The sequence below is a fragment of the Athene cunicularia genome, assembly GCF_003259725.1.
Source record: "Athene cunicularia isolate RWA chromosome 1 unlocalized genomic scaffold, athCun1 chr1_part2, whole genome shotgun sequence".
NCBI classification, from domain to species: Eukaryota; Metazoa; Chordata; class Aves; order Strigiformes; family Strigidae; genus Athene; species Athene cunicularia.
In genome coordinates this window covers 1,945,181-1,950,696 of record NW_020799092.1, presented here as the reverse complement: position 1 = coordinate 1,950,696, position 5,516 = coordinate 1,945,181, and positions in this window count along the sequence as shown.

Here is a 5,516-nt window from a genome sequence, read left to right as displayed (position 1 = left end):
CCCCCCCAGCCCCAAAGCACCCCAATGCTGGGCAGCACTCTTGGTAGTATGTGTGGCACCAGATTCAAACTCAAGGATTGAAGTGGGAAAAGGTGTACACATGGATCCAGCCTTGTGACCTAAGGGATGTGGGGACACCTCTCAGAGGCTGTCACTGGGCTCAGGCATCACTTCATGCTCAGCCACTACATCACAGAGCTTTCAAAATATATATTCTTTAACTTCTTTATTGACACCAGCAATGCTAGAGACTGAATTAAGCCAACAAGGGCTGTTACTGCTGTGTGCAGCTGTATGTATGGCCAGTGGGTGAGGCTTTCCCAGCACACGTCCCCCCCAGCTTTATGGCTAGAGCTGTCTGCTGTGTGCTCTGCTCCTCTCCACCACTGTGTTTGAAGGCTAGATAGAAACCAAAGTTCATTTTCCCCTTGAAAATCAGCCAGCAACCAGGGCCCTGGCAGGCCAGGTCAGCAAGGAGCTGTTGATGGTGGGAGGTATTTATAATCTTTGTTTGGTTCCAGCAAGGCTGGATGCCCACTCCTGCTTCCCTCCATACAATAAGATCAAACAGCTCCGGGACATTTCCTTGCTCCTCACAGATGAAATCCCTGCATCTGCTGCCCTGCTCTGTCCTGCCTGTCACTGCAGCCTCTTCCTTTGCTTGAAGACTTGAGGAGTTGCTGCTGCTGTTTCTTCTTCTCTGAAATGGGGGCTTTCCTAATTTTTCCTACCCCACTTCGTTTTCAGAGCTTGTGGGTGAGGCGTGCAGGGGGAGCAAGACTGTGGTACCTTCTTTGCCTCAGCTTCATCCCTCCTTCCACTTCTGAGGGACCTCAGTGAGGATACACGCCAGTCTGATGGCTCCCATGCAGGCTGTGCCCATGGGTATCCCTGCAGCTGGGGTGAGAAAGCATCAGTAGGCCTGCTCCTGGTGAGGGGATGATAAGAAAGTGCCCAGCAGGATTTTATTTCTGTCCCATACCTCCCTCCTCTCCCTTGGCACTTGGCCCTGGTGATAGGCAGAGATAAGGGGAGGGTGAGTTCCTGGGAGTGTGGTAGGGCTGTGCTGGATGGGTTGTCTGTGTCACCAGTGATATCCTTGCCATGGGCACCTGCTGCTGCTGATACCATCCCAGCTGTGGGCCTTTGCTTGCTGCCACACTGGGGGTCTCTGTAGACCCTTTTTCCAAAGACCATTTTGCTGTGGGGATCCCTCCTGGGGGCTCAGCCATGGAAGAGCACTGCTGCCACTGCCGGGAATGCAGGAGGGACAGCATGCGGCACCCCTGGTGGGATGACACTGAGCACCAGTAAAGGCTGACTGTCCCCCAGGCTCTGCTTGGGGTGGAGTGGGAGCATCCCCCAGCACCTAGCTACCAGCAAGCGAGAGGGGCTTCCCTGCGGGGCAGGAGCAGACCCCAGGGATGCCAGCCAGTTGGCAGGAGCTGCAGTTGACCACATCCCAAGCCAGACAGTGCTGTCCTGTCCATCTCCCAAGTGCGTTCTGGCTCCCCTTTCCCAGCAAGTGCCTTCCCCAGGTGTCCCTGGTGCCGGGAGGCTGCAGGCACGGTGGGGGGCCTGGCTGTGGGCAGGGATTGCGGCTGCTTTTCATGTTTCTGCCCCCCCCCCCCGCTTGGTTCATGCTTACTCTTTCAGCAGGTCCCTGTGATCTTGGAGTTAATTACGAGTGTCAGGATCAGGGCAGCCAAGAGGGGATTTTGGAGGGGGGGAAATGGCAGGGAGCAGCAGGGGGACAGCAAGGGGATAGGAAGGATGAAGCAGGGTGGGTGTTAGTTTGGTGCTGTTTCACCTAGGTTCTGCCCTCCTTTGTGTTAAGGTGTCACAGCAGCCCTTCGCCCCATGCAGTTGGGTGCTGGCTCCCTGTTTCCGGGCCCACAGCTTCCCCCTCACAACCATACACAGCACCTGTGGAGACCGGGATGATCCAGCTTCATTAGTCTTGGCTCCTTGTGCACAGTCTGGCCCCCTCCTTTGCTGTGCACACACTCCGGCCAGGACTAGGGACCGAGTGTGAGTATACAAAAGCTGCAGCCCCAAAGCAGTTCCCTTCCATTGATAACATGTTTTCCCCCCTCCATTGCATGCTGCTTTGCTTCTTGTGCCCCAGAGCTGGACCTTCACAGCATCTCCTGGAGCATGCTGGGGTGCCAGTCTGTGCTTGGAGGGCCAAAATGCACATATTCCCCCTACTCCAAGCCTTCAGCATCCCTTCTTCTTCGACCCGAGCCTTCCTCTCAAGGAGAAACCCTAGGTAAGCCCCCCCCCATGCCTTCCTCCTCCTTGCCCTGGGGTGCTGAGCCAGGTCTCCCTGGGGCTGGGACATGGGATGGGTGCCAGGGGTTCAGCTGTCTGAGGAAATGGGGGAGACGGTGGCAGCGAGGTAGGAACCCAGGTGTGAACCTGTGCAGGTAGAAGGGGCATGACTCAGCTGTCCGAGAGAAAGTGCCATGGTGCCCCAGACACTGACATGACTCCAGCCAGGAGGGCTCTGTCAGAGAAACCAGACAAGCCAGTGGCCTTGCTGCTCACCAGTGTTTTGCTCCAGCAGCTGTGCTCAGATGCCCTGGGACTGTTGAGGTGCAGGAGCACTGAACTTCCAATTTTAGCTCATTTTGATTCCACAGGGCAAAACAGCCCTTTCTCTTGGAGACCTGAGAGGTGTGTACCCCAACACTTTTCTTCCCCTCCAGCCAGCCTAATGTCAGAGTCCAATCGGATCCAACCATGGAGACCCTTTCTCCTTGTAGGCAACTTTCCCTCTTCCTCCTCTTTCTCTGCAAAGAGTTAAATCTCACTCTTCACTTCAGTGCTTTTCCCCTCCCTCCTGCCCCCGGGATAATGTTTAACTGAGCCCATTGCTAATTAAATATCGATGACCTCAGGCAGGTTTTGTTATCATCTGGAAACACCTGATGCATGTGTCACCAGCAAGAGTTTTTCTTGTCTCAAGTATACTGGCAGCTCTTGAACTTGCTTTGGCTTTTCCCTTCCCACTCCCCTGCAGGCCACCTCTGCCTGCAGGCACTGGGGCTGGCAGTTGAGGTTTCACTGGCTCGAGTGGGCTCGTCATCACCCTTCCTAATTGCAAGGGACAAACACAGTGAGAAAGGAGTGTGTATTCCTCCTCTCTCCCAAAGCGGGGTCAGTGATGCTCTCCTCCACTGCTGGACAGGCTCAGCTTGAACCTGGGGCACCTTTCTCTTTTGGTCTGAACTTGTGCTTTCCCACTCCACCTGAGCGTGGGAGTGGCTTGGATGGGAGCTCAGGTCTCAAAAATATCTTCTGAGATTTCCCAGGGGAGCAGCAGAGTCCCATGAGGAGAAGGACACCCTGTCCCCTCTTCCCCTGTCCCCCAAGGCATCCCTGGGGCAACACCACCAGGCTCAGCAGGCTGGAGCTGAAACCATTAAGGGCTGAGATGGAGAACAGGATAGAGAAAAAGGAGGCAAGAAAGAAACACAGTGAGAAAGGAAAGGCTGGGAGAGAGTTGGAGATGTTCTAGGAGGGGGTTATAGGAGACAAGATGGACTTTTACAGGGGCAGAGCCATATCATAGACAGGTTTGGGACAACTGCCCCCCCCCAAGCTGGGTGCATGGAAGCAGAGGGAACACCTAGGGAATTGCATGGCAGTTGGGTTTCCTGCCAGCTCCACCAGCCTTGTGAACAGCCTCTGAGTCTCACTGCTCAAAGAGGTCTCTCAGCCCTGCAAAAATTCTCGGGACTGGTTTTCTTTGCAGAGAAGAGCAAAGGCTTCGCTGACATCATTTTGACACTCCATGGTATAAATAGCCAACCTGAAAAACAAAGGAAAACTCCCCATGAGGACCATGTAAGGCAGAGCTACAGTTGCACCATGTATTTATTCACTCACCGTAGCTATTTCCTGCCTCTGTTGGTCAGAGACCTCCTGTGTTGGCCAAAAGTCAGCTTTTCCTCCCTCATTGGGAATTTATGGATCAGCAGCACTGCTGGTAATGGGAGGATTACAACCCCCTGGCCCTGGCAGGACAGACTCATGCCTACTGCTAGCTTTGGTCCCACCAGTTACTCCAAGGTCCTGGGCATCTGCTGGGCATTTGCAGGTGGTTATCTCCCCTAGGAACAACAAGGTCAGGGCTAAGGCTGGAGGGATCAGTAAGGCTGGAGACAATGTCCAGCTCCAGCTTTGATCTGTAAGGCTGGCGTTTGCTGGGTGTTGCAGCAAGCAGGACTTCTCTGAGCTCCTCCATCTCTAGGGCATCTCTTGCACTGCACCATTTCCAAGATACCCACAGCCCCAGTGGGAAACAGATGCCCCGTTAAAGTGGGGCACAGTGGTGTAGCTTCCATGCCATAAAGCCAGGGGGGATATCACTCAGGTGGTTTTTGTCACCCAGTCAGTTTTTTCTAACCCCCCCCCAAGCTGCATGTCCCTGCCTTGCAAGGCAAAGGGAGCACTCGGTTAGGGGTGAACAAGCACCTGTGAGGGGGAGGGTGGTGCAGACACTCACACATGCACAGACCCAGCTTGTTCAGCAAGCTGGAGCGAGGCTATAGATGCGTCTTCTTCAGGCTCCAGCTGTGCTCCTGCTCTGCAGCTCCTTCCCAGCACTTGTCACTGCCTCCAGACCTGCCAGCAGATCGGTCTGTGCATGTGCTTCCTGACTTGCTTCAGGCATCGTCAGCTCAGGCCCCTTCTTCCCTTGCCTCAGCTGCATCAGCCAGCTTTGCATGAAGCAAAGCGAGTGATGCTTCCCCCCATGGCTCCATCAGCATGCTGGGAGGGCAGCAGTTTCTCAGCAGGGAGTGGTGGCCAGCAGCCAGGGATGGGATCTCTTTCATAAGATCCAGGCAAGGATTTGGGGCCACTGGTTAGTGTTCCCCAAATTTCAGATCTCCATCTGGGTTGCTAAGCAAACCCAGCTCTCCCTCAGGCATGCTAGGGGTGCAGAGATGGACACACAGACCCAGGACTACTGCTGCATGAGAGCATGTCTGCAGGCATTTTAACCCTTTGTCCTGCCTGCAAGCCAGAGCTGCCTTCAACTCTACTCACAGATGAAGCCAGATCACAATTGCCCTTGGCTGCTCCCCAGACCCAGTCTGTCCTCTGAGAAATGGAGCTGGGTTGGCAAGGAAGAGCACAATGTGGTCCATCCTGCTCTGGTGACTGCTGGTGGGGATGGGAGCTGTCACAGGGATGCTGTCAGAGCTGCATTGCCCAGCCACCGTGTCCAAGGCGTGGGGATGGAAGGACCTGCTGGCACACAGCAGATCACCCAGGATTTCCCCTTTCTGGCTGCTCAAATTCCCCCTGGGCTCCAGCAGTCCTAGGGGACAGGGAAGAGGGGGTGCCAAAGGTTGGCGTGAGCTGGCCAGGGGCCCCGCTCAGTCTGGCTCTGGGGACAGTCCCGTCCAGCGGATTGTCTCCTTGGTCATTGTTATCAGGGTAATTCTCCAGCAGCTTGAATCCTGTTTTTGTGCTGGTGTTGCCTGGCTCTACGGGAGTGAGGG